Here is a 13829-nt window from a genome sequence, read left to right as displayed (position 1 = left end):
ATAAAATAGAACAAATCTGGTTATCTTCCTCCCGCTTAAAACATTTAATTGTCTTCTCGGTTGACTTAACATAAAGACAAAACTCCATAGAGTTTTGTCCTTCCTCATAATAAATTTTCTCTTTCCTCTAGTTAGTAACACTGGTAGTGCCTCATAATTGCCAAATCACCCCATCTAAAACCCATGCCCTCTATTTGATACCCTTCCATCCCCAGCTCACTTAATTAACTTTCACTCATATGTAAATGACAGCTGAAAAGTCCATTTTCAGCAAATATCAGTTTTCTCTTCATTCACTCAACATTTATTCAGGGTGCCTACTACATGTCAGGCACTGTTCTCGGCACTTAAGGTTCATCAATGAACAGACATAAAGCACTGGCTTTAAGGAACTTATTAAGAAAGAGAAAGAGAGAAAACATAATAAATAAATTATAGATCATGTGAGCAGGTGATTAATGCCACTGGGATGGGAGCGGGGCAGGGACAGAGCAGAGTAAGGGGGACTGGATGTATAGTGGTAGAGTAGACAGTTGAAATGCCAAACTGGCAGCCAAGGAAGGTCCCATTGAGAAAATAACACCTGAGCCAAGACCTGAAGGTGAGGAGGGAGTTAGTCCTATCAAGATCTGCAGAGAATAAATGCCAGGGCAAGAGCCCTAGGTCATAGTGCCTGGTTAGGCAAGGAACAACAGGGAAGCCAGTGTGGCTGAGAGGAGTCAATGAGAGGAAAAAGTAGAAGAAAATGAGATCAGAGAGGTCACAGATCATTACAGAGCCCTGCAGGCCACTGTGAGAACTCTGGTTTTTACTGACTAAAATAAGGAATCATAAGGTTCTGAGTAAAGCACTTACATTTAAAATAATCCCTTTGGCTGTTGTGGGAAGAACAGACTCTAGGGGGAAGAGTGGAAAAAGAAAGACCAGTTAAGAGACTACTGAAATTATCCAAGTGAAAGAAGATACTGATTTCCATGACCTCTGATTCCAAGAGAAGATGGACTCCCCTTCTATCATTTCATTCTTAATTTTACTATTTAACACCTACCTCCCCCATGGAGAATAGTCCAACTCCATTACTACTCACATATTTTCCCAGAGCCTCCCACAGTACCTGACATAAAGTAGGTATTGAATGACTGAGTCTATTAAAATTTTCACAGAGTGAAATGCAATACATGCCTTATTCTATGATAGAAATAAAGTCCACTTTACACTAAGCATTTTAAACTAACAATTTACATGTACAAGTACGATTTGTCAATTAAAAATAATAAATAAGGGCTGGGAATGTGGCTCAAGCGGTAGCGCGCTCGCCTGGCACGCGTACGGCCCGGGTTCGATCCTCAGCACCACATACAAACAAAGATGTTGTGTCCACCAAAAACTAAAAAATAAATATTAAAAAATTCTCTATCTCTATCTCTCTCTTAAATAATAATAATAATAATAATAATAATAATAATAATAATAATAATAAATAAGCTGATGGTGAAAAAAAATGACTCTAACAGGAAAAGAACAATATTATGCCATAGTGTCCAATTCCAATTTAACAAACTGATAAAATGGCTTAAATCCTTTTTTGGCCTAAAATTTGGTTACTTAAATAAGGAAGTCTGTTTTTACATAAAAGAATTTTCCCTCAGCTGAGTACAGTGGCACATGCCTGTAATTCCAGCAACTGGGGAAACTGAGACAGGAGAGTCACAAATTCAAGGCCAACCTCATCAATTTAGTGAGACCCTGTCTAAAAATAAAAAAACACAAGGGCTGATAATGTAGCTCAGTGACAAACAACCCTAGGTTCAGTCCCCATACCCAATCATCATCATCATCATCATCATCATCATCATCATCAATAAAACTGACCACCTATAAAAACTGGAAATAAGAAACATCATTTTGGTGACAAAAAAAATTTGCTGTGACACTATACTCAAACACATTATTTCTTAAAATCATCCTCCCTGCTTCCAAGTCTATATGTTACCAGAATTTTCTCTCTAAATCTCAAATTGGATCATGCACCCATGCAAAATTTGCCACAGCCTATAAGCTAAAGTCTAATACAATATAAACAGAGTACTTAATATTCTTCCCTTAATATGATGTTCCTAACTCCCACTACTCTCTACCGCAATCATAAAGAAATAGTAGGGAAAAGGCACACTATTTGTTGAATACCTACTCTAAGTGAAGCAAACTGAAAAATACCTTATATACATAAATATGTATTTTCAAAATATAATTTACACACAAACACACACACAGAGCTCCCCTTCCTTGGAATGCCCCTTTCATTTTTGTATCTACAGGCAAACTTCCAATTCAACCTTTAGGACTCACATCAAATCACAGGCATCATAGCTTAAATGCTTTGATGGATGGTTTTCTGAGGGGTTTTTGTTGTACAGCCATCATATTGCAAAGTAATTATCTAATGTATGTTCAACAAAGAGAACTCTAACACTTGGGGGGCGGGGGGGATGAACATGGGAAGCCCTGCTTCTAGTCCTGGCTCTGACATTTGCTAACTGTGCAACACTGCCTGACCAGGGGTTGCTCTAAACCAGTTGTCCCCATGTAGGCCCATGGACCACTGTACCAGGCTATCTTTACACTCATGAGCAAAATTTTAAGTGAAAGAAAAAAAAAGGTGTGTGTGTGTGTGTGTGTGTGTGTGTGTGTGTTGGGGGCAGGGAGTAAATGGAACTCTCCCTTAAAAGATCAGAAAGCCAGGAATAAGAACAAAACTCCATATTTTAAATTTCCTAATTTGGAAAATTCCCCTTACTAATGATCAGCAAAGTACAGTAATCATTGCACCAAATTACCTCCAGGGTCCCTTCCATTGTTAAGACTTGAAGCATGGGTATCTCTCTGGTAATAGAGCAATCTCCAAGAGCAATATGAGGTAGAAACTTCAAAGGATTTCATCATTAATTTCATGTATGTCAAAATCACACTATTAATAAATGAAATGTGTAAACCTTGACTGATCATGGTTCAACAAAAATTATTTTAAAGACAGTCTTCAGTCAATGAGGGAAACCTGACAACAGGTCAGACATCAGAGAATACTACAGAACTATTTCCTTGGATGTAATAATGGTAGAACTGTGAGTTTGTAAAGAAAATTGCCTTGTTTATAAATTTATTGCTATGTCTGAATGTTGGTATGCCCCCAAATTTCAAATATGAAAATCCTAATCCTCACCCAAGGTGATGGTATTGGGAGATGGGGGCCTTTGGGAGTGATTAGGTCAGAAGGGTAGAGCCCTCATAAGTCGAATTAGTGTCTTAAAAAAAAAGAGGCCCACCAAGAGATCCTTTCAAGCTTCCATCATGTGAGGATACAATCAGATGGCTTTGTCTATGAACCAGCCAGCCTTCACCAGACACCAAATGTTCCAGCACCTTGATCTTGGACTTCCAAGTCTTCCCAACTATGAAAAGTAAATTTGTTACTTATAAGTTACCCAGTTTATGGTATCGTGTTATAGCAGCCCAAATGGACTAAGTCAGAAAGCCAAAAAGTGAAGATGGTTGTAACACTTATGTGAAGGCAGCTTTGGAAATGGGTAAGAGGCAAGGCTAAAAGTTTGGAGGTGCATGATGGAAAAAGGCTACCTTGTCACGATGAACCATTCTGTGACTAGTGAAAGCTCAGAAGGAAGAGGAGTGTTGCAACAGAGCCTCAATTTTCTGCAGTGGGAAAAGGGGTTATGAACAGAAGGTTGGCAGAAATATGGACAGTAGGACCATTCCACTGATATCTTGGACAGAGATGAGAAACCTATCATGGGACAATAAAGGAAAGGCAATCATTACTACAAAGTATCAAAGAACTTGGTTTGCCAGGTACGGTGGCACACACCTATAATCCCAGTGGCTAGGGAGGCTGAGGCAAGAGGATCACCAGTTCAAAGCCAGCCTCAGCAACAGCAAGGTACTAACCAACTCAGTGAGACCCTGTCTCTAAATAAAATACAAAATAGGGCTGGGGCTGGGGCTCAGTGGTCGAGTACCACTGAGTTCAATTCCCAGTATCAAAAAAAAAAAAAAAAAAAAATCTTGGTTAAATTATGTTTTTATTTTAGTCTTTTATGGAAGGTAAAGGTTGTGAGTATTTGACTAAGAAAAATGTTATTTTGTTTTGCTAAAACAGATTCTTGCTATGTTGTCCAGGCTGCCATCAAACTTCTGGGCTCAAAAAAATCCTCCTGTTTCAGCCTCCTGAGTACCTGGGACAGAGGGAGCTGGCTAAGGAAATTTCTAAGTAATGTTGACAATGTGACTTGGTGTCTCTGGTATGCTTATACTAAAATGTACAAAGACAAAGATAACTTTAAAATGGAATTGTTAACCAAAAAACAAGCAGAACTTAAAAACAGAAAATTTTCTCAGCCTATCCATACAGGAAAAAAATTAGAGAAAACAAGGGTGTGGTCAAGTGACCACCAGATAAGGAGATTAGTACAGAACAGTCATCTCAGTGGAAGCCAGGTGTTATTCAACAAGAAGAACCTCAAAGGTAACTGAGAAATCATCAGGACTGCCACTCCATTACAGACCCCAAATTCAAAAGCTGTAGCAAGGAGTAAATCACGCATGCTGACAGTGTCAACAACATTCTATCACACAGTTTAGGAAAATAATAATAATGTAAACCAAATGTGGTAAGATATTAACAATGTCAAAGTTACTGTTCTTTCAGTAAACTTCTCCGAATGTTTCAATGTTTTGTTTTATTTTTTAATAAAAAGGTAGGGGGGGCTGGGGTTGTGGCTCAGCGGTAGAGTGCTGGCCTCCCACATGCAAGGTCCTGGGTTCGATCCTCAGCACCACATAAAAATAAATAAATAAAATAAAGGTATTGTATCCAACTACCATTAAAAAAATAAATAAAATAAAATAAAAGGAAAGGAAAAAGGTAGGGGAAAAAAAAACAGAATTACCACAGCAATGCAGATGACTACTATATAATCCGAGAGCTGATCCAGCCATAGCAAAATTATTCAACTTATTCACCAAGGACATCCTTTCCTGACTCCCCAGGTGGAGCTCTGCTTAGTCATCTTTGCATCCTCTGGAGTTGCTTAGTTCAGAGAAACTGGTTCCAGGTTTACAGTTTTTAACCCACATAGGCAAAAGGGAACCCTACTGGGGAGTAGTACTGGGAAAGCAAAGTCATTAAGATGGATTCAGAAAAGATCTACAGGAAGAATATTTCTAAAGAGCTCAAAGATACGAACACCTTCAGGAAGCTAAAAGCATGATCGTTACAGTTGATGCCAACCTAGGCTCACTGCTACCCACAGCCTCCTTCCCTGCTGTGCCTACTTGGACAGGTTCTTTCATCCATTCCATTCTTCCTGGACTAACCATGTGCCAGGAACTATTCAAGCTTCAAAGTTCCCCCAGGCTATGGTCTTCTGGTATGTAAACTGGAGTAATGGTCACATGCCCCTCAGAAAGTGAAAATTAATGAGAACAGAGTGCACATGTGGGCACTGAATCCTGTCAGTCAACCACAAAAGACCACATACAGACATATGATTGCTTTGTAGAAGGCATTCTGTTCCTGACAGCATTACCAGAACTCTAAAGAAAAACCTGTACAGTTTCTGGTTGAACTTGATACATTACATATACGCATCTCATTTTTGCTCACTCCTGAAACTGCACTAAAACTACAGTAAAGGGAGTTTAAAAAAAAAAAAAATCAACTCCTGCTGGCACAGTGGTGCACACCTACAATCCCAGCAACTCAGGAGGCTAAGGCAAGAGGATCACAGTTTGAGGCCAGTCTCAGCAACTTGGCAACTTCTCCTTCTCTCTTCATGGAGTTGGCAACTGACAAGTGGGGCTTTTTCCTATTTCTTGTATTCTGGACTGGGAAATACCAGATCCAACAGACAATGCAGGTATCACACTGAAAATTAGACATAAGGGACTATATGCTAAATGGAGACAGTCTCAGCCTCTGTCTGCTCAGGAGACTGGCAGCCAGATCCTTTCCCTCCAATCAGCCAAGGAAATGCTGCCCTTGAGAATGTGAGGACCTTAAGAAACAGGGTATAAACATACTGGTAACAGAGTTTCCTTAACCTGTCACCAAGCCAGATCACTGCAGTAAAACACACAGCTAAAAAGCCTCATTTATTCCCTCAGAGCTGTATCACTTCTTTAGTCCCCTATTCTTATTCATAAACAGAGTCAAGAATTACTATGCACCTAAGGAAATCTTTAATACATGAGACACGCAGAGGAAAAAAGCAGCTTGGGAACCAGGAGCTATTGCAGGCCTGTAATCCCAGCTACTCAGGAGCCTGAGGTAGAAGGGTGTCAAATTCAAGACCAATCTGGGTAACACAGAGACCTTATCTCAAAATAAAAAATAAATAAATTAAATCCTAGCAGCTTTGGAGGCTGAGGCAGGAGAATCGCAAGTTCAAAGCCAGCCTCAGCAACTCAGTGAGGCCCTAAGCAATTTAGCAAGACCCTGTCTCAAAATAAAAATTAAAAGGGGGGCTGTGGCTGTGGCTTAGTGGTAGAGCACTTGCCTGGCATGGGTTCAATTCTCAGCACTGCATATAAATAAATAACATAAAGGTCTATCAACAACTAAAATAATGTTTAAAAAAATAAAAAAATAAAAGAGTTAGGAATGTGGCTCAGTGGTTAAATGCCCCAGGTTCAATCCCTGGTACAATAAATAAATAAAAGGGACTAAGGATATAGCTCAGTAATAAAGAGCCCCTGGGATCAAACCCTAGGAATGATTAAAAAATAATAATAATAATAAAGCAGCTTGGAACAAATCATGCAGGAAGAGAAAACTTAAATAACTCTAACCTCAGGGAAAAGAAACAGAATATTATCCTAAGAAACATTGAGACTAAAAACAATACCTTTGGAATTTAAAAACAAGACAGTGCAAACTTTTTTTAAAATCCAAATAGAAAAAGAAAATACAGCAGTAGGGCTGGAATTGTGGCTCAGTGGTAGAACGCTCGCCTAGCACAGGTGGGACCCGGGTTCGATCCTCAGCACCACATAAAAATAAAGGCATTGTGTTGTGTCCATCTATACGTAAAACATAAATAAATACTAAAAAAAGAAAGAAAATACAGCAGTAAATAGGGAAAAACAACAGGTTAAGAAATTAGAAGACTATTACAAAAAGCTCAATATAAATGACAAAGTACAAATTTTTTAAAAAATGGAAAAAAACAAAATAAAATAAATGACAAAGTATTTCCAAAAAGAAAATACAAGGGAAAAAAATAATCAACAAAATATTTCAAGAATGCTTCCCCAGAAGAGGTGGTCTATTTCCAGTATTTAAAGGGTCCATTGAATATCTATCTCACCTAATGGATGAAAAGAGACCCATCCATCATTTTAAGTTTCAAAACACAGACATCAAGGCACTGCGCCCAATTGTAATCCCAGTGGCTCAGGAGGCTGAGGCAGGAGGATCCTGAATTTCAAAGCAGACTTGGCAAAAAAAATTTTAAAAATAAAAAATAAATTTAAAAAAGCAGACTCAGCATTTAGTGAGGCGCTAAGCAATTCAGTGAGACCCTATCTCTAATAAGATACAATATAGGACTAGGGATATGACTCAGTAGTTGAGTGCCGCTGAGTTCAATCCCCAGGTACACACACACACACACACACACACACACACACACATGAATATCAAAATGTGGATTCTATACAGGAAAAACAAAAACAAAAATGAGTCACAAAGGATTCAGGAATAATACTGGCTTGGAATTCTCAACAGCAACCCAGAAGCAATATTACAACCAAACAATAACTTCCAAACTCTGGAGAAAAATTACTACCACCAAAAATTTTTTTGCCCTCCAAAATATCAATCAAGTATGAGGATAGATCAAATCATATTCTGTGATGCAAAGGTGCCAAAATATGTAACTTCTTGTCAAGATGCTGGTAGAGTTTGAGCTCTACTAGAGAGAGTAAATCAATAAAAAATAAATAAGTAAAACTTAAAAATACAGGACACAGGAAGACCCAACAGGACAAGAGAATCCCAGCTGTGTCCCAAAATCAGAGAATAATCAGGTCAGATGGAAGCAGAGCAATGTCCTGGCTGCTCTGGCAGCTTTTAACTTGAGGACTGCATGCCCCTGAACCTGGCCCAGATTCCTGTCTGTACTGGGCAGGGTTGGCTTGATCTTGAGCACATGCTAATGCAATTCCTCCTTTCCTGCAGCCTGCAAGCTGCACCAGCAATGGCCAGTCACTTCCCCCCACACAGGTGCAGTTTGACTAGCCCTGATAACTCAGGTAGGCCATGGTGAGCTATAAAAAGAATGCAAAGCAGATACTCCTTCTGCTGTCCTTCCATTACTTGGTCCACACTAGAGCACTCCAGATGCCCTGATTGGGGTGAACTCTGTTTCCTAGGACTCCCTCATAATTCAACCCCCAACTTCCTCAGGGAAGTTGAAGCCATTCTCTTCAGCTCATTCTTTTCTTTCATCTAATAATGACAATACTGTTCTCTCAGTCAAGTTTGAATTTATTACTATAAATCAAAAATTTAACCTCAAATTTAGGAAGCTATACCATTTTCTAATAAGCCTGATTGGACTTCATCTGTACTCTGGGAAATGTAACTTTGTTATCATAGTTTGTTTAATGAACAATCCACTATTAATAAGTCACTCTAACCCGCCCCCTGCAGAAATTAATCAGCTATTATGATTTTATAGCCTGGTGGAGAAAATTGATCCCAAAACATTGTGATTTTGTTGCCCTGTAGAACATTAACCTGTTATATCTAATTAGTAATTTTATGGACATTCCTTTCCCAAGGGACTTAATATTTATTCCTTTAATCCTCTTAAAACCAGCTCTTAAATTTAACTCATAGTAACAGCTAAATTAAATTCTGAAACATGCTCATAATTAGAGTTTTTTTTTAACACTATTCATTCAAAACTAAATATACACCAGGTGCATTGGCATATGTCTATAATCCCAGTGGCTCGGGAAACTGAGGCAGGAGGATTACAAGTTTCAAAGCCAGTCTCAGCAACTTAATGAGGCACTTAACAATTCAGCCAGACCCTCTCTCTAATAAAATATTAAAAAAAAAAAAGGGGGGGAGCTGAGGATGTGGCTCAGTGGTTAAGCACCCCTGGGTTCAACCCCCCAGTACCAAAAAAAAAAAACTATACTATTTAGAATATACATGGATGTATACATGTGCATTTATTTATACATATACATGCATATTTATGTATATATGAATATAAGCATGTGCATTTACATATATGTATATATGTAAAACTTATATTAAAAAACAAGAAAGATTAACACAAAAATCAAGATAGAGGCTACCTCTGAAGAAAAATGCAAATGTTTTCTCTTTAATATGGTAGCAGATATAATGGTGATCAGTGCAAAAATGTTTTTATAATTATATACATTTTAGTACTTGAAATACATTTTCCAATAAACAAATGTATTTTTAAAAAGAACAATTATTTCTGTTATTGTTAGCAATTGAAGAGGATTGCCACAAGATACATGTACACAAAATGTCAGTTCACATTTTCCCTCCCTGAAAGACCCTTCTATTCACTCCTGCCAAGCTGATCAAATGAACCTTACTGTCAACACCAGTCAGTGGTAGCAAGGCTAATAAATTTGCCATTATTTAACACAGTACTCAAAAGTTTTTTCTGATGCAATCTCTAAATACAAAAGAACACAAAGATCCTAAGAAATGCAATTAACTCACACAGACTTAGCTACTGCTTTTAAATTATAAAACCTTGAAAGTTATTAAAAGTTTCCTTCAGAAATAAAATTATACTAAAAAGTACAATAATCAGTTTACATTATCTACTTGAAACTTATCCTACAATGCCAAAAGGATTTTTCACAGATGGCTTCTAATAAAACAACCAAACATCCATGAAGGCTGGGGATATAGCTCAGTTGGTAGAGTGCTTGCCTCACACACACCAAGGCCACAAAAAATACATAAATAAGGGTTCAAAAAAATAAAAGAAAAAAAATAGGATATATCTTAATAGTGATATACTATCCAGCATTTTTAAAAAATAAAGCAGTATACATACTGATATGGAAATGAGTCCTTATATTATGTCAGTTGCCAAATAATATTACAGTATGACTCCCTCCTGGAAAGTGGAATTGAGGATATGAAGGGTGAATTCTTATTTGATGTACTTCTATGCTGTTTGAAATTTTTTTTATACTTAATATTAACTAAGTTAATATTCTTTTGTTTTGTTTAAATTGTTTTACACCTCAATGTCAATTTTATCATTTCAAAAGGCAAATAAGGATAAAATAAAACAAATTCTTTCCTTGGGCCCCAGAAGAGACCTGGCAGTTAAAAATGGTACCATGCTATTTGGTGTAATAGGTGGGAAGGGTGTGTCTCTGGAAGTGGAAAAATACATCCTCACCTAGGTCTAATTAAACCTGCTTTTCCTGTGCGTCAATATTGAAAATAACTTTTGGTTTTCATTTTAAGATCGAGGCGTCTTTCAACTCTATGCTCGGTTAAAATGTTCAATATTTGAAACTTATTCAGTTTTGAAAGACAAGACAAATAAGAGATTGAAGATGATGAAAATGGATGACAAGCCTGGCAGTAAGTCTCTGGAATTGCCCAGAAAAGGGATTTCCAGTACAAGTAGAGTGAAGAGTTTGAGAGAAGAGGTGGGACTCTCTGAAAGTGTTGAGAGAGAGAGAGAGAGAGAGAGAATGCTGATACACACAGTCGAGGCTTGAATTCCCGCGCCCCCTCCTCCCCTCGCACCAAAAGCAGCAGGGAAAACGCGAGCACTGTCCATCTCACTGCTTTGGTACGATATATCACCAAAGGTGAAATATTAACCTTTCAGGTTTAAGTACCTTCCAGTGGTTAACTCGGAAGCCAACTTACTGGATAAAAAACACAAAAAAAAATACATGAATAAGAGACTAAAAAATAAAAGGAAAAAAATTAGGATATATCTTAATAGTGATATACTATGCAGTATTTTTAAAAAATAAAGTAGTATACATACTGATATGGAAATGAGTCCTTATATTATGTCAGTTGCCAAACAATATTACAGTATGTCACTGCCACAGTGACAATGCTCTGCTGCTACTCCTCTAAAAGACACTCAACACTTATGATTAATTCCCAAAAGACTTTTGTTCCTCTTCCATTTCCCCTCCCCGTCTCCGGACTTGCCTCGCGTACTGATGGAGTCGGGAAAGTGCACAACACACTGACAGACTCCCAGCAATGGTTCAGAGCAAACGAAAGGGGACAGAAGGGCTGGAGTCGCCCCCAACACTCGTTCCGGCCGTGGAGGGGTCGCGCCTGCGGCAGTGTCCTGGAGACAGTACCCATCCCCAGAGAAGCTGAAAGGCAGGAGATGGACACCTTTCCAATCTCCCCCGAAAGGCGACCTGTCGGTGAGATCACGCGGCGGAGAGGCCTGCCCGGGCAACAGGGCCACGGTCAGCTGGAGAGGACGCCGGCCCGGACTAGAGGGGGCGACCAAGGTCCCGCCCCGCAGGCTCGCGGGTGCTCAGCTGGCCCGCTCAGCCTGCCGCGGGCTCCGGGAACACTGGGCCGGGAAGCGCCACGGCATCTCGCAGGCCGAGCCCGCGGGAGGAACCTCCCTACACTCGGGCAGCAGGCGTGAGTGAGCTCCCTCGTACCCCTCACCAGACGCCTGAGACCTGCCAACCGCACTCACCCAGCTTCCTCCGGCCACCACGCCGACCTCTGGGGCGCGCGCGCAGGGAAAAGGAGATTGCGCCGCAGCGGGCCGGCCTCCTCCCGCTCCACCTCAGCCCCGGGAGCCCGGAGCTTGCGGCCGGCGCTAGGAGTGGGCGCCGGTGGGGCGGAGCGAGGCGCCGTGCGCACCACAGTGACCAATCGGCGCGCAGCAAGTCGACTGTTGGGGGCGGGGCAAGATCCGAGTTGCGGAACAGGACGCTAGGGGGCGGAGAAAGGGCGTTGGTGGGGCGTGGCGGGGCGCCGTGCGCACCAGTGACCAATCGGCGTGCAGTAAGTGGCCTGCCAGGGGCGAGATGGGACGGACTCTGAGAGGCGGGGCGGGATCGGGGCGGGGCGGGAGTCCTGGGGGCGGAGTGGGATTGTTTCTGTTTCGCCCGACTCTTGAGAGCCGCGGTCCAGGCCCTGCGCCTTACACTTTGTCAAAGGGTAGACCAAAGTGCATAGGCTCTGTGAGGTCACAGAGGAGCCCGAGTCTACAGGAAGGGGTCTTCCTTTGCAGTTTGGCCCTAGAGCTTCGTCCTCAAGGTGCCCAGCGTAGGGCACGTGCTCCAAGAGGATTCTCAGAAACTCAAGGATTTTAGCGATGCCCTTTTCTAATTCCACGATTCAAAACTGGAGCCCTAAATGAGGCGTGGTGATGCACACCTGTAGTTCCAGCGACTCGGAAGGCTAAAGAGGGAGGATCACAAGTTCGAGGCTAGCTTCTTCAATTTAATGAGATTCTAAGCCACTTCACGAGACCCTGTCTCAAAATAAAAAGGTCTGGGAATGTAGCTCAGGGGTAAAGCAATTGTGAGATAAATCCCCAGTAACAAAACAAAACCAAACAAAAACCCGAGTCCTAGGAAGGTAAAGATACTTGTCCAAGGATATTCAACTAATACTGGTTATACAGTACAACTACTCTTCTGATAGTGCTCCAGTCTGACAATTGTTTTTTTATTTGTTGTTTTTATTTCCTTGTAGTGCTGGGGATCCTGCATGCTAGGTAAGCGTTTCCTGACAGTTCTTTTTCTATCCACCCACCCAGATTTTTAGCTTTCTTTTTTTTTTTTTAAGAGAGAGAGAGAGAGAGAGAGAGAACTCTTAATATTTATTTTTTAGTTTTAGTTGTTTGTTGTTGTTGTTGTTGTTTTGTATGTGGTGCTGAACCCCGGCCGCACGCATGCCAAGCGAGCGCACTACCGCTTGAGCCACATCCCCAGTCCTTTTAGCTTTCTTATAAGTCAAATCTCTTCCTATTTGTCTTCTCTATAGTCACTACCTCTTGAATATTCAACATGACTTGCATAAACTTTGGAAGCCATGTCTAAATTTTCTACAGAATATAAAATGTGATCTACTTCTTTTGGGACAAGACATTATCCAGGTTTTACCATTGGGAATCTAAAATTTAGATGGGAATTTTGCTTAGGCGGAGTGAAGTAAAATATTTTGTATCATATGATTATCACAAAATATCATCCTGGCTTAACTCATCTATAACTATTACAGATCTTACATATGTGCTGGAATCTGGGTGCTTAATAAATATTTATTGAATAACTTCCTTTTGAAATATGCTATTATTCCTGCAAGATCAGAAGAGAGAATATAAAAACGGTGACCCCCACTCTTTAAAATTCTGTCCCAAATGCTGCATGTGACATTTCTTTTATTCTGCTGGTCAAAATTAGTCACTTAAGGGCTGGGATTGTGGCTCAGCGGTAGAGCACTCACTTAGTATGTGTGAGGCCCTAGGTTCCATCCCCAGCACCACATAAAAATAGATAAATAAAATAAAGATAGTGTGTCCAACTACAACTAAAAATATTTTTAAAAAATTAGTTACTTAACTACACTGCTAAGAAGGATAGAAGATGTGGTTTCTATACTGGATATTGGGGAGGTACAACTGGAAGTTTCTACCATAGTCTTAAGTCTCATTGCTTTTTACAGTATTAAATATTTCAATATCCTCCATGATTTTTAAAAGCTTTGTTGCAGAAAAATACCTATAAGAAAATGT

General features: G+C 40.1%; 1 protein-coding gene across 2 annotated transcripts in view; it reads right to left on the bottom strand.

Annotated features, from left to right (window-relative positions):
- Positions 1–11909, bottom strand: part of Tmem50b (transmembrane protein 50B) — a 44477-nt gene extending 32568 nt beyond the window's left edge. For both annotated transcript variants that reach the window (XM_076868169.2, XM_076868171.2), the window contains exon 1: positions 11778–11909. The gene's annotated coding sequence lies outside the window, so the exon portion shown is untranslated. The remainder of the gene's footprint in view (positions 1–11777) is intronic.
- Between the last annotated feature and the right edge of the window lie 1920 nt (positions 11910–13829).

This window comes from Callospermophilus lateralis, chromosome 10 (genome assembly GCF_048772815.1).
Source record: "Callospermophilus lateralis isolate mCalLat2 chromosome 10, mCalLat2.hap1, whole genome shotgun sequence".
In the NCBI taxonomy this organism is placed as follows: Eukaryota; Metazoa; Chordata; class Mammalia; order Rodentia; family Sciuridae; genus Callospermophilus; species Callospermophilus lateralis.
Note: the sequence above shows the minus strand (reverse complement) of the source record. Positions and strands in the feature narration are given on the sequence as shown.